Source organism: Phalacrocorax aristotelis, chromosome 5 (genome assembly GCF_949628215.1).
Source record: "Phalacrocorax aristotelis chromosome 5, bGulAri2.1, whole genome shotgun sequence".
In the NCBI taxonomy this organism is placed as follows: domain Eukaryota; kingdom Metazoa; phylum Chordata; class Aves; order Suliformes; family Phalacrocoracidae; genus Phalacrocorax; species Phalacrocorax aristotelis.
The window spans coordinates 24,083,218-24,108,977 of NC_134280.1; the positions used below are offsets into that span (position 1 = coordinate 24,083,218).

The 25,760-nt window shown below is 37.1% G+C and overlaps 1 protein-coding gene across 6 annotated transcripts in view; it reads left to right on the forward strand.

Annotated features, from left to right (window-relative positions):
* Window positions 1-25,760, forward strand: part of RAPGEF4 (Rap guanine nucleotide exchange factor 4) — a 163,866-nt gene that overhangs the window by 31,462 nt on the left and 106,644 nt on the right. The window contains exon 1 of one of the 6 annotated variants that reach the window (XM_075093468.1): window positions 3,027-3,045. The exons of 4 other annotated variants lie outside the window; for them this stretch is intronic. The gene's annotated coding sequence lies outside the window, so the exon portion shown is untranslated. Of the gene's footprint in view, window positions 1-3,026; window positions 3,046-20,871; window positions 20,956-25,760 lie in introns of those variants that run through there. One more of the 6 variants, XM_075093467.1, reaches the window with a different exon arrangement.

A 25,760-nucleotide genomic window follows, 5' to 3' on the forward strand; every position in this document is an offset into this window, starting at 1 on the left:
TTTCCTATCAGAAATACTGGGGGAGTGGACATTAAGCTCCCTTCTTAAAAATTTTGAACCTTAAAACATGTATAAACTTTTTTTAAAACAAAAATGCCAATGTCATTTGGTCTTTAATCACTAATCCAATGTTGTTTCTAACAATTTTGCTGGTCTTGATGAGTTTTTTGATCATAGATGCTTTTCGAAAAGGCCATGTGTGTTGAAAGAATTGGGAGCTATCACAGGGAGCCTTAGCACACATCTTGTACATTGCAGATTTTATTAAATTCTTCAGTAGAGCATGTCACAGATGCTGCAGGTGTCAGTCACAGACCAGAGTTTAGCTTTGTGGTGCTTCTTTGTCTTTTGTGCAGTTTTACAGTGAACTTTTAATGTATTTTGGTGTACCCTGTGCTTTTAGTGAGTGGAAAATTACGCCACGAAATGCTTTGCTGGTTTGTCTGAGGTAGAATTAAGTTGTTTATTTTTTTTCAAGGCAATATTTGTTTCCTTGTAATCTACTAATCCCAAAGCCTACATAAACTGCAGCTAAGGTATGATAAACAGAAAATGTTCAAAATGGACAGAAATTATTTAAGAAAATTCTCCCAAAATATACTAGCAATAGCAGCAGTATGTCAGTGTGTTGTTGTTGTTATTATTATTAACGTAAATACTTTTCTTCAGGGAAACTTTTTGTTATGTTATGGATGCTGTGTTGTTCTGTCTCCCTTATCCTAAGATTCATATATCTTTGCTGTGACAAAGCCCATATGGGGAAATGGTTATCAATATAGTGATGTGCCATTCAGATGATTTTTAATTTTTTTTTAAATGAAAACCCCCACAAATTCAAGAATGGATTGCAGATATATATTGTCCGTGGTACCATGGGAAAAATGGGAGAAGGCAACAATGTTAGTGTCATTACAGTCTAGGTACGATAAAAACTAAAATCTAGTCCATACAAATTTCAACTCTCCAGATAATGAGAATTGAATTCCAGAAATAAGTAGTTTCTCCATAAAAAAGTTGAATAATTCCAAAATAATGTAATACTGTAGTTTAAGAACAACCTAAATAAGCTGTAGGGTTGAAATTCTTAAAATGGTTACTGCTTTTATGATTGTAGGGTTTTTATGATTAATAATAGGAGTGCAAAAAATATAATTTATATATGATTTTTTTGTTTGGTGTCTCCCCCCCCCATTTACTTTTGGGGAAATTTACTTTTTTCCTTCTTTTGAGGAAAAGAACAAATGAAAAGTCTTTGTTAGCTGATTAAAGATTTTTGGCATACAGAGCATGGAAATTCCAAGACTACAAGTTTTCATGCTCTTTTTTCTTCTTAGGTTGTAACTATAATCTTGGAAAATGAACCAGTATAAATTGATTCAGTATTGACTTTAATTTATTGTGCAACTAATCTGAAATGATAGGACTTAGAGTTATGAACTGTCTTCCTTTATAGTAAAAATTTGTTAACACCGAAACCTACTGATGGAGTTCATGTTTGCAACAAAAGTTTTCCTACCACAAATCTATGCAGTTCTTTGAAAGACAAATATCTATTTATACTGCTTATAAAACTTTTTGTATAAACCCTGAAACTAGATTTTAAGAGCAAGAAAGATATAATACCTATTTTAGTTATTTATAAGTTTAGAAGGAATTTTCAGAATCTCTATAACTTTGTATTATGGATTTGCAGATTTTTCTGAGTTTTATTTAAATTGGAAAGTATCTGTATTAGCTGTATTGCTCTAAGAATCAGTTGTATTGGTAGAATGTTTCATGGATGAGATGTGGCTTACTAACATATTTAATGCACAATATACAGCAAAGTGTATTAAATTCTTTGAGTACAGTTACAATTGGGTCTATACCTGAAAGAAAGAGATTGCTACTTCTAAACAGACTTTTTTTTTTAATCACTATTCTTCTGTCAGTTTTATAGATTTAAATACTCTGAGGAAAAACCAGGATATTCCTTATCAGAACTATAATAAGATTCCTTCTGTATCATACAGAACCACATATTCAATTAACCCTTTAAATACAGAAAAATTTTCTATGATCTCCATTTTTAACAGTCAGGGAATGCTGGTCAAAACAAGTGATATTGTCCTGATAACAACAATTACCGGTTAAAATGGCCTAGTCTTTTCTCTAATGACTATATCTGTTGAAGTAACATCCTGTTCAGGAACATGCATTGAACTTCTAAGTTTACTCATCCTTGGAGACTTGTTTTCTATCAATGGCTGCTGTAGCAGATTGGAGATGATGAAATCTCTGGTTAGGTTCTCACACAGCTGAACACTGTTCCCTGATGAAGAAGCTCTAGGAGGTTCTGGAAACCACTAGTGATGTGCCTTTTTGACTGGTTATCCCTGGCCTTCATCTCTGAGGAGCACTAACAGACATGAAAAAAGGTATTCGTCACTGGTATAACACTGTAGTCTTCCAAGATGCTCTGTGAATCTGTAGGCAGAAGTACTCTTTGTGTTGATAAGAACTTGCTTTCCCTCTTTAGCATCAATGAGTTAGTGTGGTGCTGGCTACCTTGCTGAAAAAACTGTTTCAAAGCACAAAGGAAAATACATCCAAAAATAAACATGAAAGCAGAAGGCTACACACGAGGAGCCCTGGTCATGCACATCCTGTTGGGTCACTGGCTTGCTCCACCCCTAATAGTTGGATTCTTTTAAACAGAGTAGGAGTGAAATGAATGTATTTGAGCAGTGTTATCATTACAAAAGTTCTCTGTAGTTCATCCTCAAGCTTTGTCCTTTCAGGCAGTTGCAAACTGATTCAAACCCAGTCAGGAAGGGAGTGAATCTGCTGAGAGGTGACTTATTTTTAGAGGTCTTTCCTACCACAGTGAATTACTCAGCCTTCCTTGGGTAACATACAAATAACCAATTTCCTTTTGTGTGGAATAAGATCATGTTAGAAGTTACTGAACATGCCTTGAGAAACATTTGATCTTGAGTAAATGAAGAACAGCTATTACTTCGGTATGCAGTAACTTTGGAGAGAGGGAGTCTTGGCCACTATAAGGTCAGAACGAATATTTTAATTGCTTTATTCATATTCAGCAGCACTTACACATCTTGTGGTCTGATAAACAGTAGTGTAACTTGCTTCCTGCTTTTGCCCATCTGATGATAATTCAGTAGCCCTCAGAGGATTTCACTGCTCTGAGGTGATAGCTTTGGGAGAAGCAGCTTTCTTGCCGTCTTTGTTTTCTGAACGCTGTGAGTGCTAGTTTTAATGAGCTAGTTTAAAAACAGGTCCTCTGTCAGAACAAAAGAAATTTTACATATAGTTTCAGTGGAATGCTGTGTAGGAAATACAATATGAAATGGCATGCCGACTTAAATGTGGTAGCACTGTTCAGTGAGATTTCTGAATAAGGCTTAAGTTCATCAGAATTGAGACCACAGCTCCCAGTGCATTTGTGTGTAATATGTTTGTCTTTTTAAGGTGTATCTAATCGTATCCCTTACATCAAGGTATAATATAATCGTATGCCTCATTTTGTGTGTCGGGATTATGTCAGTAGGAATTATGAAGGTACCGTAAAAATACATTGATGAAAATGAACATGTAAGAATTTTCATGTTTTATCCATTTGGCCGTGCTGTAAGTACATAATTTATCAAAGTACGTTACTGAATCTCAGGTAGGTGTTTTGCAGTGTAATGCAGTAGGCAGTATTTCAGAGAGGCAGCCTTTTCCTTGCCTTAGGCTGCTGGAAAATATGTTACATTGTTACTTGAGAATGTTCTTGCTTCTTTCTCTGGTAGACTCCTGAATACTTCAGCGTGTTTAAGGAGTATCAGGAATCTCATGTAAATGTCAGTACTTTCTAATGCACCTTTTCACCAATGAGTATTCCATACCAGAAATTCTTTCCAGTTCATTTAAGTGAGAGATTAAATTTGATCTGAGAAATGAAATACTTGGAGGGGGGAATCAAACAAAAAATCAGATTCATGTCCACACCCTAAACTATCAGCTTGATTTATGGTATACTACTTTGCCAGTTTATTGCCCAGTAATCAATTGCAGAAGTCTCTGCTCTGATTTACTGATTTCCCATAGGTGAACATAGTGGAGATATAAAACTCTAGTTAATAAAATACAGAATATTTAGCTTTGCAGGATGGATGATCATGTGATTTAAAATAGTGAAGTGCTTGGAGACTCACAAAAGTATAAAAAGGTGGTCATGGAACACCCAGCTGTCTTTACCCACTTCATGTCACACTCTCCATTGACTGCTCAAACTCTACCTTGATGATTTGTCTCTCTAACGGGGTTTTATTTGAGAAATGTAAAAGTGCTCAAATTGTAGTAGCCTGCATTTGCAATGTAGCTGGAATACTGTGTTCACCAAGCTCTCAAATAGCCATCTTGTCAGAATAAGGAGGAATTATTCCGTGTTATCAGATATAGAATACCACACAGAAGGAAGACGTGGAAGGACCCAAGTGTGTGGAATCTGTTACCTTATGCCATCTGCAAATCTTCAGCTGATGACTGATTCAAATTTGTATGCAAAGAAACAGAGCTAGTGTGAGAGACATTGGAAAATGAAGTGATGATAGGCAAGCAGGACATTTTTTCCTAGAGTAAAACATGGAAGGAGGAGGAATATAAAAAGTCCTCCTCCCCTCCCTGGCTTTAGAATATGACAGTAAACACAGAATTGACAAGATGTGAGCAAAGCTTTGAAAGTAACTAACATCCCATCCTCATACCTTCTGTGTTAATACTGATAAAGCATGCAAGTGAGTAGCATGGAAAGATTCCAAAATTGTTATTATAACAAGAAGTGCCAGATTGCACTCCCAGTCTTGCTGGTGTGAACTGAGCTATTTCAAGTGAATACTGTACGATTGCTTTGATACACATGGAGCTAAGTGGGAGCAGAATCTGGCCTTTAGTGCTGCTGTTATATTGGTTTTGACCATCCTTGTAATATGCTCTTAGGTTTTTTATTTTGTTTTGCATTGTCAGACATTTCTAATTTTAACGAGTGATGCTCTGTCTGGTAGAGCAGATTTAAACGAGTATGGAACGGCATTCTATCCTCAGTAGCCAGACTTATGTGAGAACAAGCCATGTTTGTCAGCACAGCAGCACAGTGACTGCTGCTTTCATTCAGATGTATTAATCACTTCCTGTTTTAAAAAAATGGATGCAGATTTCGAGAACACTGTTTATGGCAGTGTATCTCCTAGGGTAACCTTCCTGGTCACTGGCAGTGGAGAAACATATCTAGAAATTAATTTAGATTTTTTTTACTTCAGTAACACAACTTTTCTCTTGGCATGATATGTACTGATGGAAGCGTACAAGTCTATTGATAGAGTTTTGCTGTGATATGTTCTTTTCTAAATAATGGCGTTATGACCATTCATAATCAATTATTATCCACTGTTTCAGATAATTTGCTGTGCAATTATGTATGATATTCAGTATTGTCAGTGAGGCACAATTTCTTCAGAAGATCAAGAGATCCGGTTAGTTTTAACTCTGTGAGTTTTCCTTTCTTTGTTGTTACTGTTGTTTTAAGGTGGCAGTCGCAGGCACTTCAGACATCCCTTAAGCGACTGAAAAGACTGAAAAATAACAAGCTGATTGGAGAGGCCTGGTCCTTCCTTATGTGTCTCTGCAATGAACTTTCCTGATGCATGTTCTTTTATGTCATCCTGTTATCCCAAAAAGCAGGTTTGCTCGCCCGGTGTGCAAAACGCCAAACTACGCGCAGAGCGGAGGTATTTTATTTGATACGTTTTTGTGCAAAGATTGGTGCTAGGTGGTAACTCCACAAAGCTAGCACACTGCACCGAGAAACTACGAGGCATTTATACAGTTAAATGTGTCAATCACAGCTAATATTTTCCTTGGCTAATAATTGGTTAGTTTCTTTCTCACTTCGATGTAATGGTACAGCTTACTTAATTTACCACGCGTGCTCATAGATTAAGGGGCTTACTGGAGTGGGGGTGGTTCCTGGCCTATGGGCCTGATATTTAGTATTATAATGAGGATAGTTCCCCTCCTGGGCACTTTGGTTTAGTTCTTATCAACATCCCAATTAGTTGTTCTCCTTGACTATACACTTTATCACCTCATTCTCAGCAGCTTCTGAGGTGGGATGTTTACTTTGATCAGTCTCTCAGCTCTGCTTAAGGATATCTTCGTAAAACAAGTGCTTCTCTATCTCTTGTTTTCTGTCTCTGGCCCTCAACTTCAGTTTTGCCAGGCTTGCATAGTTCGTTGTTATGTCTTTAGCAGACAGTTAAAAAAATTCCATTTTCTTAGGCATATCAATGCCTAAAATTAGTTTTCACCTCAGTCTCTGGGTTTATTCTGAATGTATTTCAATAGCAACGTTTTGTGACTGTCACTGATCACTATGTGGAGGTGGAATAAGGCTTTGCAGGCCTGGTTTCTCTGCAACCATACTAACATGTGGTTTCTCCTAGGTGCAATTCTGTATCACTGTAGTAATGCCCATCAACCTGAAGCCCCTGTTGAATCCTATTATACCAGACACTGTGCCAAAATATATTGCCATTCCTATTTACAACCCTTGTAAATGTTTATATGTTTATTAGCACTTCAAAGAGTCTTAAATTATATTGCAGAAAGCTTGACTTATTTGAGCTTCCTTCTTGGATAAAAGGAAATAGAAACATCACAGAATCACAGAATGGTAGGGGTTGGAAGGGGGACCTCTGGGGATCAGCTTGTCCAACCCCCCTGCTTGAGCAGGGACACTTAGAGCAGGGGGCACAGGAACGCATCCAGGCGGGTTTTGAATGTCTCCAGGCAAGGAGACTCCACAGCCTCCCTGGGCAGCCTGTGCCACTGCTCTGTCACCCTCACAGGAAAGAAGTTTTTCCTCATACTCAGGTGGAATTTCCTGTGTTCCAGTTTGTGCCCAGTGCCCCCTGTCCTGTCATTGGGCACCACTGAAAACATCCAGTATGTCAGTCTCCCTGTTAAGTAATGCCTTTATAGGTTTTGTCATGTTTTATCACGGTTAGAGGTAAAGTTGAAAAGTATTAATTAATCTGATTTTTAAGAAATTATTTTGATTAATTCTTAAAATATTTAAATTACAGAAGAACATCTGACAAACTGAAATGTATACACTTGAAGTCTGCAGATGTTTTTGAGGCTGCTATTGTTCTTTGAAGCTTTACCGCCAAACTTGCACTTTCTATAACCAGCTTTTTTATTAGCAAAGAAAGTGCTTTTCATCCTCAGCAGATTGTATTATTAAATGTGGTATCTGTAAGCATGATGTGGTAAATGGCAAAAATATATATTGCAAAACACAACTGGGAGCCTACGAATCTTACTTCAGAGAACAAACTTCTGGTCCTTCATGTGTTCATTTTTATTAGGTAAAAATGTCTTTCAGAAGAATCATAAGATTTGAAGCTTATAAAATAGTTTCTGGCTTTTTTTCCCCGAAACATACATTTTAACTACCAAGTATGTGTCTCATTCTTGTCTGTCACAGAGGAAAAATGAATAACACAGAATTATGTCTTTGTAGATATGTGTGTGTATATAATCTACTATCTAATATATATTGTGTGTATGTATTAGTACATTAAATTCATATTTGTCTTGTCAAATTTCTGTGGCAAATTGCCACATGGATACCAAAGTCATCAACTGCGTGAGGCTTTGTTCTAAACTGTTGGATTTGACACAGACCATCTGTTCCTTAACTCAACCATGGGGTCATATGTGGATGAGGTTATTTTGGAGATCGACCCTGTCTGATCTTCTCGTCAGCGTTATCATCTCAGTCCTTGGTTTCTTTTCAGATGAGTTGTGTTTTTTCTTCCTCACACAAAAGGTTAACTATTATTACTGGTTCCTCCAGGTTCTTGAGAAAATTAGTAAACCCATAGAAGCTTCCTTTCAGCAATGAATTTTTGTTGCTTTACAGCAATGCATATGGTTGTGTGTTCCTTCAAGGCATTCCTACAGAATGCGTGCTTGAATGCTGCATTTGAATGGATGCTTTCTGCTTGCACTATATAATGGGTCAGGCAAATAATGTGATACCATTTATTAGATCAATGGATATGTTTTAATATTGACATTTTAAAAATCCATTAGCTTAAACCTGCTGGTATTAAAAAAAATAGAGATCTTTGGCAGTCACATCTGTGGCAGTGGATGATCTTATGCAGATTAACACATACTGAAAACAAGGCTATTATATTGTTTATTATTATTTTTTGTTCTGACCGTCTTGTTTAGTTTATAAACTATTTTGTAAAAATATTGTAGAAGTGTTCACTTTTATGTAGCTAGAAAAACGTAGCCTACAAGTCCTATTTAGTGGAATGTAAATTCCTTCTTCCTTAAAGAAGCACTCCCTTGAATGAACATTCAACACCTTAAAACTCAAAACAATCTAAACCCCAGACATTATCTATTTATTAGGTGTATGGATTAATAAATGGGCTCAAAAAGAGACTGTCCTTTGCTTGCCTTAGATAGAACAGTTCTGATAGATGTCTTTTCCTGGTCATAATCAGAGCTGTAAGGTTCAATTTCTGGTCGTAATCAGAGCTGTAAGGTTCAATGTTTGCCCTTTCCCTTAGACTGGTTCCTCCCCTCTTTTCATCCATGGTGAAACCATACCTTATTGAAGTCAATGAGCATTGTGGGATTTCAACCCAGGTAATTACTAATTGCTTCCTTCTCCCTGTGTAATATGCAGCACAGGCTGTTGGCACTAGGTTTAAATCCTCTTTACCATCTCCCCTTCTGTAACAGTTTGTATCCACTGACATAGCAGATGTGATAGGAGAGCATGAGGCTGGAATCACTCAAATGATTTTGTGGCTTAGTAGTTCGGGGTGCTTAACAAAATGGTCAACCCAATACTTGTACTGAGGTAAATCAAATCAAACTTACAAATTCTAGGCATCCCAGAGGTATGCTTAAAAAATGAAGATATAAAAAACTAGGAACTGAATATGGAATATCTCTCCTGTGGCAGAAAATAAGAATTACAGGGCTTACCTAGCCTGTTATCTATGCTGATAATGGCCAGTCCCAGATACCAAGAAGAGAAAGAGGTTTTTAAAAACCCAGATAATCCATGTGCTTGCTCTTGAATCAATCTTTGTTTCAATCTGAGCACGGGAGCTCCAGCGCTTAAAGTTCTCAGGGTTAGTGGATGATGCTCTAATTCCATTAGTTCAGTGAACTACAAAATTCCTAGAAACCTGTTCACCAGCAATGTGAAAGTATCAGGCCTGAAAACATGCGTCGAGGGGCCTGCAGGCCCTCTGATATGTTGAAATCTCAAGGGGATTTATGGAACAACCTGTTCATGGATAATTGTTTTTTCTTTTGGTGAATGGTTTTTTATGCCACAAATATTCAAGAGCAGCATATAATAAGACATGGTGGCCTTCTAAGGCATGTGCTTCCTGTATTTTTGTACTCTGTGATGATGTGATTGTTCACAGAATCTGTGTTTTCATCCAGTATTTCTATTACAGGCTGCTGTTTAAATCAGTGGTTTGTCAGAATTTGTGGATTAATACCATCAGTCTAGTGTGATGTTTAAGGCTAAATTTCTTTATCCTTTATCTCATGCCTGATTAGATAAGAACTTTAGTGTGTATTTCCTCTGAGCTCTGCTTAAAATGGTTTCTCAGTTAAATCTCAAATTAAGAAAACTGAAATGCACAAATAAGTTTGCACACCAAATCTTGCATTTAGTATTTATTGATAGAATTCAGCTTGCCTCTGACTGTTTCCTGAGTAATTTCTATTTAATTTTGCATTCCACCTCTCTCTTGACCTTTGAAAAATATCTTTTCTGACTACCCATGCAAACCATTTTCTCAGAGTATTAACCACTTCCAAAATGCCATTATTTTCCAAAATAGACAGACAAGCTTTATTCTGTTAATTTCCACAAAACCCTATCCAGACATTCCTGAGTACAGGTTAGTGGAAACAGGTGCAATATCATTGTTTTGTTTTAGCAGAATAAAAATATGCATTACAATATGATTTTTGTATGACTTGGTCTTTGAGAAGCTGAGTCCTTCCAAGAAATCATGTTCTGAAAGGACTGAGTTATAAGGGAACTTGTTTGAGTTACTTAGGCTTTTATGCTTAATTCTCTCTGGGGATAATGCTGGAGACTCTCAGTACAATTAAGGAAAGATTAAAAGCTCAGTACAGACTTACTTTCTCTCTTCTTTCTTTCTGCCAATACCCTTCAAGCCTGTATCCTCTCTAGAAGCATGAAACATTTTTCAAAGGCCTTTTTCTTTCTGCCATAATTTCTCAGGAATTTTTCTGGTACACTTCTCTTTCACAGATTTATGAATGTGATTTCTCTTTCTGCATTTGTCTTTTGATCCTGCTGGCATTTAATGCCAGTTCTGTTGATCTCTGGTTAAGAGTTCATTAGGTATTTCTCCTTAGGTTTATCTGTGACGTTTAGATCCTGTTAGATAACTGGGGATCACCAAGCAGTTAGGAAAAAATTATTGCACTGTTGAAGTTGGTGAGAATTCTGTCATCACTTAGTATTTCTTAGTACATTGGCTCTGCCGACCTAAAGGAGTGAAATGTAGTGAAAGTATAGACAATTAAGCAGATACACCTGAATGCACTGGTGGAATAGCAGATTTGATTACTAAGAAGGTACCCTATTTACATCATGCTTTATCAAAGAAGAGCTACGCTTCAATCTAAGCATATCATAGCTAGAGTGTTTACCTATGCTGTAGCTGTGGTATGGTTGAAAGATGATATGATTTGAAATTACAACAGAAGTTCACATCAAAACTCATCTTTGCAAGTTTTTTCTGTGTGATGTGTTTACATACATCTGCCATATGGAGTTGCCTTATAGAGGGTGTTAATTCCATGTGATCTCATATAAAAAATGTACTTTCTGTCATTTTATTCTGAGAGACAGACTTTTCCTGTTTTAACAACAGAATGTGGATTTTTCAGCTTTTTAACCTTTCTGAAGAATTATTTGATATAATTTCAGAAAACAATTCATGCTACCAGTCAGCCCACAAGTATTGACTCTTGAATGGATTGTTGTCAACTTTGTACTTGAATATTATGTAAAGGTGTGAGGCACAGGAAGTCCTGGAGATGCTCCAAGCCCTATAGTAGGCTTGTATGGTAGGAATACAGATTTTACTACTGTAAGAATTCTCTAAGGGATTGATTTTACATAAGCATCCATACTGTTAATCCAAGTATCATTACAGAATGGTAGGTGAATTACCTTTCCTGATATCCATTAACTGGACAATGCCTCTAGGTAAGAATTGAGTTAATCTGTATTGAATAAAATGTGGTGAATGGTTGTGATATCCAGAAGCAGACCATGAGTTCTGTTTTCCCTCCTTATTTAACAAGATAATTCATACTATTAGTATGAATTTTATGCTTTGTAGTGCGTGAGAAAACAGTAGATGCACAAAGAACAACCCTTGTCATGCTGTTCTTGTGCGAGCAGCCTTTGCAGGGAAATGGAGAGTTACTCTGTATCTGCCCACTGCCCTGAGGGATTATGGAACGATGGCAAAGATCACCCTTTATGGTAGTATGTATATGTAAAAATAATATCAAATTATGTAGAAAAAAATAGATTCTTGACTATGATTGACTATTTGTTCTTCCTTGTGCCCAGTTAATGCAAAGCTTTAGCATGTTTCTTCTGTCTTTGCCAATTAACATTTCTGTTGATTTTTTTCCTTTTAAGTATAACTTTACTCCTAAAACTTTAGCTTTTTGGTCTATATATGTATATCTTCATTATCTGATAATGCTGTTGCCACATGTACAAATGAAAATTGTTAATTTAATGTGCTAAAAGCTTTTTATAGATGGAGAAATCAACTCTTACGTTGAAAGCTGTTAAAGTAATGACTGCTATCTTTATATTAGGTGTGTTCTTTTTAAATGAACACTTTTGAATGGCTTGCTTTGTGTGAGTAGAATTTGCTGTAGGAGATGCCCATGTGACTGTCCCCAAAATCAGATTGCTCAGTATGATGAAAATAAATAGAAACCTGTATGGAAGTTTTGATACTATAGAAAACAAAATCTCTTAATGTTGCTAGTTTAATTTTCAAACTATAAGCAGGGTATGTGCTGCATTAGTGGTCATGAATGTGCTTCCTCCTGTAGTGGGGCCTCTATCTTGGCATTTTTACTGCCGCAGCAGTGCTCATCTATTTACACTAGGCATTCATTACAAACTGCAGCATGAGAGAAGTGGGGGGCATGGTCAGAGAGCAGTAGCATGGATTAAGTATTTGGAACCTTAAAGCAAGATGGTGGAATTCCATTAAGTTATGTTTGCTCTTGTTAACAGTATGTAGGAAGATACAATATTCTTAAGCAAAGCCTGTCCAATTGCACTAATTTCATTGCAATATTGGACAGTAGAATTTGCTGTTCCTGTGGCAAAAGGCTCCACATACTATTCTTTTGTCTCTTATTGTGACCAATACCTGCTATTTTGGAGAAGCTTGTATAAAAGCCCTTGGTGAACTGTTTATGTACTGTAAAAATGGAATGAAACAGCATAGCATACTCCATAAATAAAAACCTGTCATGCTTCTTCCTCATCAGTCTTCAAGAGTAGGACTGGTTCTGTCCCTTCTTTTGGAACTAAAATGATGTCTTTATTTAATGAGATCTTTATTTCCATTTCTGTCATTCCATTCACTCTTTGTAGCTCCCCTCTGGAGAGGTAGGTATGGGTCCGTATTGTATGCTCCCTGAAGTTTTGTCTTTGCACATTTTAAGTATCCATGCTGAATGGCTTGTGAATGGGTGCTGCTTTTGGAGAAATATTCCACAGCCAAGTGCATCACATGCTGCTAAGAAATTTATTCTGATTTCTGCGCCAAAAGTTGTTTTCTGAGTTCATTCTTTGGTTCTTGTCTGTACTGCTTTCATGCCTCTCAGATGACTTCTCTCTGTCCTCAGTATTTATATCCTTCACTATTGGCACACAGTGGTCATGTCTATGTTTTGTCATAACTTTAAAAAAAAATAAAAATCACATAGCTGTTCTTAATTTTCCTGAAAAGCCATCATGCTTCTTTGTATGAGCTCTCGGGAAGACAAAATTGTATGACCCTGTCTTTCATGTGTATCTGGAACATATAATCTGGTATTTACTATCAGTTTTACATGCCCGAATTTGATAATTGTTGAAATAACAGCATTTTACTCTTGTATTAAGAAAGACTGTCACTGTAGTTAAACTTACATAAAGATCTATACAGAGCTAGAAACAATGCAGTGGGAGGTATGCTGTATACTCCAACTATGTTCAGGATTATTGCTTCCTAGAGTTGTCTCACTCATTAGCTGTGCTTAAATGATGTCTCCACTGAATTTTTCCAAATGTATCTGTTCCTCAGCATTGCTATTTCCCTAGAGTCTTGTGTATTATATTTATTTTTTGTCCAGTGTTTTAATCTTCTCCATCTCTAATGTTTTCATAACATGTTATAAAGTTTTTTATTCTCCCTTTGAGATTATGAATTAAAAAAAATAAACCCCAGCCCTTTAGTACTTCTTTAGACACCTCCTTTTTATTTGTTGCTGTGTTCCATTATGTAGTTTGCAGTCATTTAGCCAACTGTTAATTTGCATGATGGTGTTTCTACCCATGGAATTCTCGGTTTTTTTAAGATGAGGTATGACCATTAAATATTTTACTGATATCCAAATATGTGACAGCTACTGTATTCCTTTCTTCCACTGTTTCAGTGATTAAAATTAAAAACCAACAGCAACACACATATAAAGCCTCCAACTTTGGTTAAATCCATTTTGCTGCTGTACAGATTTGTTGCTGTTAACTATGAGTGAGGGCTCTCTGATCTAACTGTAGTGATGTTTACAGCTTTGCTCTTGAAAAGTAATTTCCAAGTATTTTTGCTTTTGTGTTAGTTGTAAGGTACCTTAGTACACGGTGCTAGATGCAGCCTGGGCTGAACTAAAGTGGTTAGTGGTGGTATAAATGATGATATCTGTGTGCATTGGATGGCAAGTAGTTGAAAATTGCCACAGTTCTGGTGTTGTAAAGGTTTACAGAATCAATTGTGAAAACTCACTCTCAAACAAAAGGAAAAGTGTATTAGAAAATAAGGTATTGACAAGAATATATAATTCCAGTTTTTCTCTCTTACTCACCTGTTTTCTCCCAGACACTTCATTCCTCTCCTGAGTTATTCCTAGCTGTCCCAGGACAAAATTCACCACAGCATAAGCTGGTGTGACCTGCATTCCATTATTCTTTCGCACATCTGCTAACATTTAAATTAAAGCAAATGAAGGTTTTTATTGGCACTGCCTCGCAATGACCTCTTATCATGATTATTGTTCAGCTATGTACATAATTAAATAAACAAAACCCAAAAATTCTGAATGATCTCTAGTCTCAGTGAATACTGTTCGTTACTCTGTAATATGATAAGGTATTTATTTCCACATGTTGCAGATTTGTTCTGGTGTTTGTGGAATACCCGTTTGTGCCTATGTTGCAAGAAAGTGTGAGGAGGGAGGGGAGGAAGGAGGGACCCCAAAATCACCTCCAAACTTCACCTTTTTGCTTCATGTCACATTTTGTCTCCAGTCAAAAATTGTCTGGCTAACTGCTTAGTAGCAGCTAATCAAGGTCAGTAAGATAAAGCAGAAATATAATAATTATACACTATATTTTGCAGAAGCTGCAATATTCAAAGTATACACATTTGATTTTAGTGACAAGCAGAACGTATTTCCAACCGCCTGCTATGCAGGATTTCTGTAAATAGTCAAGTGCAAGTATACTAAGTAACTTCATTCTGTGTTTCAGACTGAAATTGCTCATCAGAAGTTTTATTATTAATGTTGTGCTCATCCGTCTGACATGGCTGGAACAAGTAACTCTTGTTTCTGTGCCCACTCAACAAACCTGATGCTTGTTGACTTCCTGACGACTACTCATTTATGTTCTCACAGTGGCTTTGATTTCCAAAATGCAGTAATGTTAAACAACCATAGCTCATTTTTCAATAGCACTTTAGTACCAGGTCTCCTCTTTGGACTTTTGGCCTTTTACTAGGGCATGATTGCCTTTACCTTTTGCAGCACACTTCTTTGAGAAAACTGCCTTATAAAAGTCTTACTGATTGAGATTAGAGGGCGGTGCTAGGAACCAGAAACTTAGAAAAGCTTTTCTGCGCAGAAAAGTGGAAAAAATGCACTAAGTATCCTGATTTCTCATAATCAAATCCAGGCTTATTAAAAACTAAAAATAAAGTGTGAAAAGAATCCCCTGCTGAACAGAAACAGTGTACTTAGCATGCCAAGATTTACTTATTCCAAACTTAGTTGCAGGTGGAAGAAGTTCAAATATCTAATGAACAACTCATGGCTTTGACCTCTGGATAAGAAACCTGTCCCATACTCACTGTATGTAATATTACTTCTTTACCTAGGGTAGCTGTTGACATTTGTCAAAACAATTTTTCCCTGTTCTTTTCACGCAACGTGGGTTTTGAACTTCTCTAATGTTTTTCTGAAGTGTTATCTAAAGTGTGTCTTACAATGGCCTTTACACGTGGGCTTTCTGAAGTTCAGCATTTTTTTTGTGAAGCCACATCTGTCCATTGGGCAGATGTGCCATTCTCAGTTGAGGAAGCTATTTCATCTGGCTGGGTTTGAAGGCATTAAAGCTAAGTTTAACTCTCTTGGTTATTAAATATACATTTAATGATAGATTCAGCATGCCAAAGATTCTTTAAGGGAAAGCAAGGGACATAACACAATGTTTTGTTGCCATGCAGTAAGGCAGTTTATAACTGTCATCCTTTATTTCATCTTCAATCTGTAGTCTGACCTGATGTGGGAAGTGGAAGGGGATATTTCACAACGCTACCACTAAAATGCAAGCAGACATATAGAGCCATTTTGAGAAATGTGAGAAATTCAACTTCATTATAATACTGTTCTAAGGAAAAACATGGGTCTGATTGTTTGCTATTTAGAAGGATAAAATGTATGCTTGTGCTTTCTATCTATTCAGCTTTTTCCAGTGATTCTCAGTACAGTGTTGTTTGGCAAGTGGATTCTGTAGTTCCTGGGACAACGTACGTGTACTCTTCTGTTTTGTTCTTGGTTGGTCCTTGCTGCTTATGTAGCCCACGTTGTGGCCTGTGCAGTTTGCAGCTAGTAGACTCACCTGAGTTTTAGAGATCTCTGTATTTCAAATTCCCTCTCAGCTTCTATTTTGAAAGAAAGCTCCCTGTTTTTCTTGCAGAGAGTTTTTCTTGGTTTCCCTGATATTTTTCTTGCAGAGAGAGCCTTGAAACGTAAACTGGATATCTAGGGTTAAAGTGTTCCTACTGATTTATTTTTCCTAAACATTATTGATTATTTGGTCTTCTGTTCTCTAAGGAGGTGTCTACTAAAATTTTGCTGGCAGGGTTGTGGGGAAAATGTCATAGTGTCAGGTTGGGAAAACGGGTTTTGTGTGGTATAGTTAGCCTAATGAAGGACTGGTATAAGGACTAGCTGTAAAAGAGTTTTTTGCTGGCATAAATTGCATTATCCCTAGGATAATTTGCTGACTAAGGTTAAAACGTAGGACAAGCTCTGAGCTGGTCTTTTGAAACTGGTAGGATATTTCCTTAATTTTTCCCTGTCATGGCAGTGCTCCATGGGAGGAATGGGCTGTCACTGATTAGATAGACTGTCTGTAAATTCCCATGTTCTTCCCTGTGGAAAGCCTAAGGTGTGCCAGCTCTGCTACGCAGCTATTGTGATTTCTAGCTGCAAAAAGACAGGTCATATAAACCTGTCTCATGAAAATCATAAGTCTTTTGGCAATTTTGATCAAGGCTTTTATTTGATTTTACCCTCTTTGTTTTTCCATATGCAAAGTGAGAACATAGTATGTATTTGTTTCTTGAAAGCTTTTTGAGGATTGTTGAACAAGGTATAAACATCCAGATGTGTCATACACAACACTTACTTGAACTCACAGACTCTCAGCTGAAGAGATTGCCCTTTACTATGCTTTCTTGGGGCCTCAGGACAAGCAGCTAGGTACCCTTTCTGTGGCAGAACTCTGACTTAAAAATTTTGTGGGTTTAATTTTGTGCGTGTGTGTAGTTTTTGCTAGGTTTTAGATGTCTCCCAAAGAATAATCTTATTGATTATTTAACCTCCAACATTCTTGCTGCCTGTTTCAATCTAACATTTGGCATTTTGAACAAAACAGTTACTTGCATAAATAAGCACTCGGATATCTTATCTGTGGTTTTGAGAACCTGCTTTTTTTGCCTACATGTATTTATTTGTTTGAAATTGAAGTGGGCTTGGAATCAACAATAAATTGGAAATACATTTAAAAGTCTGCTTTTTAAGTATTTTTTTTCCTGAGCAACACCCTCTTTACAAAACATTGTTTTGTTCATTCCTCCCCCCCCCAATTAGCTATCTTCCCTTTTAGTAAGGTTTTAATGTGGTTTTTTTTTTCAGTAGAGAAGTCATGTTTAATTCAAAGTTACTTGCATGTTTTCAGTTATAGATGATAATTTGTTTGACTTTACACTCTCAATTGCCTTGAGTAATTTCCTGTAGAAATACATATAATCCATTTGCCTGTTTGAAGTATTAGTGTCATTTGCATAGCTGTGTGTAACACTTAAGCAAACCACTGGGGCTTAGGAAGGACAGATGATGCTTTTTAGTGGCAAACAGCAATACGATGGCTATTCTTTCTTCTCTCTGCTGAATAGATATGGCACCATCTTTTTTGAGAGAACTGGAAATTATGTTATCAAACTCACATGTTGTTTCGGTAAAGCAAGTATGCCAGCAATAATGTTATATTCATATTTTTGCTTGACATAAGTCAATGTGGATTGATGTGGATTCTTACCTCATGACCTCATGTAGTATAGCAGAGAAAATATATATTAACACATCCCAGTTGGTATGTGTCAGAATTCCATCACAGATAAAGCTGTTGTAGGTTTTAGCTGCTGGAGATGCAATGGTAGAAGGTTTAAATTTTATTGCAACCATGTATTAAAGCCACAGTTTGTTTGGTCCACTACAATAAATTCTGTGGTAAGTCCTTGAGTGGAACGTAGTATATATGGTTCTGCTCGCCTATGTTTAGAAGAGGTGAACTCTAAGTGGGATAGGTGCAGAGAAGGACTACCATGGTAAGATAAATGGAGTGTCTGTTTTATATGGTAAGACTAAAGGAGCATGTCTTGATTAGTCTGTTGACATGAAAGCTTATAGGGAATATGATTGCTGTCTACAAGTATGTAAGACCACTGTTCAGGGGAAGTAAACTACTACAGGACAGTGCTGCTTAGGAGCAGGTGGGTACTAATGCAGCCTGAGCATACATTAGAAGTTTCTTTCTAACCATCAGAGCAATGAGGTTCCAAAACAAGCTTCTAATGGGAGTCTGGGGGCAAAAAATTGGTATGTTTAAAGTGTAGTTGAATTATTTTTTTAGGGTAAATTTCTGTGTGTACCTGCAATAGCAGCTCCAATGCTGTTTCTACACCAGATTTCAGTATTTTGGCCAACATGCCTTTTTCCTAGTACAGCAAAGACCTACATGAAACCATAGGGTCCAAATTTCGTTTCAGTTCTTAGCGAAAAAGTGTCCATTCAACTGATACTGCCTTTAGAATTGGCAGCACTTGCCACTTTTGTTGGCCACATCCATGTCACGCTGCTTTTTGTTGGTGAAAGCCTGTTGGGAAGGTCAGCACTGTTCTGTCCCCTCTCTGATGCAGAGAGTCTTGAATTCTTTTTCTGTATTGTAGCACACTTCTCCACAGAAGGAGTGTGGGTTGGAGCACTGCTAGCGGGGTAGAGCTATTTCTTTAGGACACTGTCCTGAGGCTTGAGAGTTAGGAATTTGAATCTCATTGCCCAGAGAAGGCAAATGAAGGGAGGATTACTGCTCTTTGGGTGAGTCCAGTCCTGAGGAGGATTCAAAGCCAGATGGAAGTGCAGCACCCCACCTCCATCTTTCTTGAAACAGAGACCTTCAGTTCTTTGAATGTATGGTGTAGGCACCTATCATGCAGAGAGACTTCTCAAATTCAAAATCATAAGATGTTTACTCAGCATTTACAAGGAGCCATCTGAAGGCTGGGAGGGCATGAGGTTGAAGGTGCATCAGCTCCTTGGTGTTTCTGTTTAGCCAGCTGCTGGTAGCTCAGTGTTGGGCATGCTTTGAAACTCTTATTTCAGGTATCTTTCCTCAGGAGATTCTCAATCTGGCTTCTGGATGCCCTTCTGCAGTCACCCATTTAATTCCTTATGAACACTATACAAAAAGAGGAGAAAAGCTGGGGAAGCTTGATGAAGTTGTGTGCAGTCCTGCACCTAGATCTCAAACTGCCTTTGTAACAATTCTGTGCTAATGAGTATGCTTAAGTCTTTGTTACATTCTGTCCCTGAAGTTGCTGTGCTCCTGTGGCAGGCATAAAAATGAGTAAAATCCAGAAAGCACTTTGAAATGGTTTTTGCCAGAGTAGACTTTCACATTGCAGCAAAAATGGCCCCTCCTGGTTTTAGGGTTTATTATAAAGTAGCAAGTTAATTGTATTTCCTTCTTTCTCTCCTGGTTTCCTGTTTATGGTAAGACACTCCATGTAATTCTTGTTTAAAATAAAAGCTGATAATAAGCAGAGAATAAGTCTTTATCAGAAGCCGAAATGTTTCTGCTGTTCAAATATTACTGGTGTTTAAGCGGCACATATTTCTTGTTTAATATTCAGGTATGGCATTTGTTTCTTAAAGACAGAGGGGAATACTTCTGTGATCAGAAAGACTAGCAGCTAGGAACAGCAGTGATGTGAGTCGTTTTGACAGTGAGCAAACTTGTCAGAATGTTCACATTTTCAAGACTAGATGGTCTAAGACATTCATTTTTTCCTAAATATTTTTCAAAGTCCTAATGAAAATTTAAACAGCTGTGTCTTGTGGTATATTGAATTGAAAAGATCATGAATTAACAATTCCGTTTTACTGCTGAAATATTTGTTTACTGGAAAGTCAAAATAGTAGCAACAAGGTTCAGTCAGGTTCTTTGTGATACTTTTAATAGCTGAATTTGACAGTCCCACTGTGTAAAAAATCCTGAGGGGAAAAGAGAGGTTTCGTAATGAACACATACATTGTAAGGCACTGAAATATTTTTTAACCAAATGAGTTTATATGTTAAGTATTTTTAACTTATAAGGTAATTGGTTTTTTTCCATAAGCCCTGTTTGCATTAATTAATTTCACATTGTCCACTTCTTTGGGATAAACTAGAATTTCACTGCATGTATATAATACCTTTTTGTTACAAAGTGAAAAGCGCATGATTTTGGATGAAATGTTGGTATATTACAGCCATTTCTTGCCTAGGGCCATCTGCATAGGAGAATATTCCTTTAACAGAATAAATCACAGATAGACTAGTGCAGACTTATTGGAACCATTCGTCTGTATCTCTGACTACTGTTCTTGCAAAAGATATTAATAAAGAGGCTCAGTGGATAAAAACACAGTATTTGTGAGAGACTACCTGCTTTGCACTGGTTTCAGAAAGAAAAAAAATTGTGCTACATTCACTGGCTCTTTAATTCGAATTACCAATGATAATGCAGAGTCTACCACTAAGGAAAGGTAGGATGCAGAAGCAGAAACATTAGTGCTAATCTGCTGCAGAAGGACTAGATAAATCAGCGCAGCTCTCATACATCACTAAGAGAGAAGCTGATTGCAACTTGACCATGTGCCTAAGTGGTCACATCAGCAACAAGAACGGAGCATGGATAAAAAACCTAAAATGTACCCTTAGGGCTACTTGCTGTGCAGGACCTATAATAACATCTCAATGTAAGTTTAAGATTTCTTTATTTTTTGTTTCCTTCTGTTGTGATTAATGTTGTTTACAAGGTTATGCTTTTATTTTGCACAGATTTAGGGGTAATACAATGGAGCGAAGTATAATACTAAGCAGATACTAGTTTGATACTGTTTATGTCTGTGAATAATAATGGGCTTTATTACTGTGTGTCTCAACATAGTTCTTTCTTTGAAGATGTTTTAATATTTAATCCTAACAGTCATAGCTCAGAAATTGAGTAAGGTTTAGGGTAAGACAGTAGTGAGATCTCTCTTATTCATTTCTCTCGTCTTACGTTTTAAAATTATTTGAAAGACAGAATGCCACGAATATATATATACTGCTTCTACCATAAGAATTTTTACTTTTTTTTTATTCTTTCTGTTAAGAAAAATGCTTGTAAAGAGTGATTTCTGTGGACCTTTTTATTCCTGAATTAAGTGCAGATGGTAATTTTCCTACAATTTTTAAAATTTGTGCAATTGTTTAATTTAATGTCACTTAAGCATCTGCAAAAAGGGAAGGCAGGAATAAGATGGAAACTGAATAAGCATTGATTGCTAGTCTGAAAATTAAATTTTAAAAGTTTTTGCAGTAAATCTGATTTCAGTTCATTTCTTACTAAATTAGATTATCATATTTAAATTGAGGCTGCTGTATAGCAAACAAATGTGTGAAACTATCCTGTGCAGCCCACATTTCCTGCTGTATCAGACTACAAAGATGTTGATTGTAGCTACCCAGGAATACTCTAATTGTAGAATTCAGAGCAGCATATTTAAATAATGCATGGGAAAATAAAAAGGAAAGGTGGAATTTTACTGTTCAGATGTTAAGGTGATGCTTTGTTCAAAGAGAAAAAAATGCATAGTAAAAGCTATTGATGTGGAATCTCAGGCTCTCTCATAGCTTTAGGGAGAGGCAGGGAAACCCAAGACAGGTCTTGCTGTGCAGCCTGAAAGTGAGGGAAATTTGGAAGCACTTCTAAAAAAAACCCAAACCAATAATGCTTTGTTTATTTACTGATTTTTAGGGAAAGATAGGGGCTTCAAGCAAACAAATTTATGAAATATGAAAAAGGAGGAGTGAAGGATGGATGCTTCAGTGATAGGAACTTGATAAAGTAAGTGTAAAGGTACAGAAGAACATGATTTATTTTATAGTGTTGTAGCTATGGCCAAGTGTAATAACAGGAGGCTTAGAAACAGAAGTAGCCTGCATGTGTTTGTTCTGCATGGATTTATTTTTGTGGCAATTAAAGAACGTAGGGATAGTTGTATGGCTATTGACCCCTTCACAGAGTTAAATACTCAGAATGTGGGCCTGTTTTAGGTCTTGAGACCCACATATTTGTGTAGGTCTTAGCCAAAACAAAAGTTAAGGTTTATCTATTAATAGTTGCAACTTCATGACAAGAATGATAGATGGGAATGGAGAAAGAGGAAGGTAAGGCTTTATGACAAAAACTGTTCCCAGCAAAATAAATAACCAACCTGGCCTACCAGCAGATGAAACATGGGCCAAGTGGAAAGTGCATTTTTGTACAAAATATGCATATCTATGATCACGCAGGCTCTCAGTCGTACTCAGCCCCTGAAGCTGAGGTCCCATTGGGAACCCGTAGCTTTAACAGTCTGACTTACAAAATAATAAACAAAGAAGGAGAGGAAAGCTGTAAGGCATTAGGAAGCAAAGAGGATTGGTGGTTTCTTTGACCTTGTTGCTTCTGTTCTAATGTACCCAATGTGATATTAACTTGTAAACTCCATGGCAAAGATTCCTGTATTTTTGTTCTGTGAAATATTCTCCTTTCACATGTGACACAATAATATAGTCAGTCTGGCTCCTCTTAATGGAGTTGGGGTTCTTGTTGGTAAAATAAAGGCACCGTTTTTTTCTGTGATCTGTGTTCATTGGAATATTAGGAGATTATTCTGGTTTACAAAGATAATGAAACAAGTAAATAGTTTTCCTTTTCTTGTAACTGAACACAATCTATAAAGGTTCCTGCCAAAGTTGTTTTTGACAGTTAGAAATGCTATGTCTGCTAAGATAGTCTACATTTGTGTTCATATTATGATCTTAAACACTTCTGTATGTTTCTGTGAAGTTTCACTTAAATTAGATGCTGAATTAATTGCATTGCATGTGACAAAACTGGACTTAGGTTACTACTTCTTTTAGGTTTCCTTTTTAGTTGAAGAGACAAAAGTACACTGAGTGCCTTCTGTAGGCTGAATTTGGTCTTGGATGCAGTTTCTGTTAGTCAAAACAAGGCACATCTTCCTCTAGAGTGAAATTCAGAGTTATCTGTTTATTATGCTGAGTGTGTCACTGTTACCAGTAAGCTCTTTCAGTAGACTCCAACCTAGTCTTAATTTCTACTTTCAGTTTTAGGTAATAAATTTATGCTAATTATAGTTTCTTGTACTTTAGAGAAAAGTGTGCTAATGGACACTAATCCCTGCACTTTCAGAGCTGCAGGGGGCTTACTGATGCCAATTTTAGTATATTGAATTTGCTTATACCTACGATATTCAGGCAAACAACATACAAAATATTCTTGCTCCCATTGAGTTTAATGGAAAAGCTCCTATTAACCAAGGTTACCAAGGCAGGGCCTGAAACCTTAAAGCAGCGTGAGCGTGAGGGTAGTATCTCACACACAAAAAAAAGTCTGTCCTGAGAAAAATACCTGAGTATAATCATAGGGGTTCAAACTGTTTTGATTAAACAGCATTGCTTCTAGTTTTCTGTCTACAAAGCAGTACAACTTCCACTTTTGCTTGGAAGTCTATCCTCTACTATCTCTGTGTTCGTCACAAAAGAAAACTGTATTGCCCCAAGGGGAAGCCCTTCAAGTTCTGTGATGCCAAAGGAGAAAGTGTACTGTTGTATTGCTGCAATGAATACATTGCATTCCCATTTTGAAGCTTACCAGTTCTGCTAGCCAGGACAAGGAGTGACATGGCTTTCCTTCTTCCTGCTCCTCCTTGTCCTTTCTGGGCTCTAGTCACTTCTGATAAAAGGAAGCACCATTTCACAACTATCCCAAGAGACCTAAGAACTGTAGATCTTTGAAGTATGCGAGAAAAGCTCCCATCTTGCTTTATGCACACAGGCCTAAGAGCTCATTGATTTCTTCCACAAGTTCAATAATCACTAATCCATCCACTGAATTGTGTCTGGAATACTCCATAACACAAGCAGCTTCCGACATAAAATGTTAACTCACATGCTGCAGTATATAAAGTAGCCACAGATCAACTCACGTACTTTCACAGCATCAGTTACCACCTGAAGTACACTTAGAAAACTGTGATAAATGACTTTGCCCTCGGACAGCATTGCACATGCTGTGAAGAGAATACATGTGATAACTGTTTGAACAAAGTGAACTCTCATCCAAGTATCATTTTCTTCTAGGGAAATAGTGAATCTCTGGAAGGGGAAGGAGAATTTTACATGTAAGTTGACTAAGACAAGTAGTACCAGTTACAGCTTACAAGAAAAACTATTTTATACCTCGATTGGGTCCTCTAACCAAATCATGGAACCTGTGTTGAAAACCATATAACAATTATAAGCTATTATGGAAGAAGGTCATACCTGGAAAGGAATTTCCTTGGTATCTCTCCTTCTAGCTTTCAGATTGTCTTCCAAGCCTTCCTAAATGCTGTCTTTGAAGCGGATTTCTTCCAGAACACAGTGAACTGCATGGTATCAGACTCTGCTGGGGCACACACAGCAATGATCTCAAACAGATAACTCCTAAGTACAACCACTCGTCTGATCTTTCAGTCTTATCTAAGGGAGACTTATAATGAAAATATGTTCAAAAAGGCAGTCATGCAGACTGATGTCTATAACTCTGCTATTTGGTGAAAATCATAGACTCCTAATTAGGGTGACAATGTCTTGTGAAGCTTTTAACAGTTTTTGTTACCTCTCTGTTATTATCCTGGAAAGTAAATAGTTACATATTGGATAGCCATATGGGTGATGTGTTAGTGTATTTTAAGAAGATTGCTCAGATGGCTCAGAGCCCATAATGGCAATGCCAGGATTTTTACATACTGGAAATCTAAACAAATAACTAAAAGATGGAGGGAGCAATCACTGAAAGAAAGAATGAGAGATAAAGTGTAGAATTCACCTTTAAGCATTGATGACAGAGATGAAGGCCATGGGGACAGTATAGCATGACTACTCACAGTATACTTGGGCCATCTCCCAGTTAGCTTCCCAGTTTGAGCTGGGGGAGCTGCATACAGTGGTTTTCCCTTGTTTCCAGTCAAGAGTACTAGGCTGCCAGTGCTCTTTTTGAAACTTGATGTTCTTGCCTCTGTTTTATATTTCCTCAGTGACTCTAGCTGAACTTCCCAGCAGAATGGGCGGAGTCTTAGGCTGAACTTGTCACCACAAGTCCATACAAACCCCATTTCTCAACTTACCAACTTACCATAACAACTTCTTGTGATAACAAGGCCATTGAATAACCTGGCATTATTTTCCTTAGACATACGATGAGTGGTAAGAGGAAGGAAGGAGGCAGAAAGAAAGATGTGAGGAATAATGCAAGGAAAATTCTTGAGGGACTGAATAATTCCTTCAGGGAGGTGTCTCTCATAATTTTTATTTGGTGCTTGAACACTGCTTATACAATATATACCTATATTTTCAATCTGTTTGAGTGAAAAAGGACCCTGTAATCCAAGTCCACTCATTGCACTGTAAATGTAACCTCACTGAAGGAAAGGAACTGTTTGAAACACTGACACTTTCGTATTTTAGT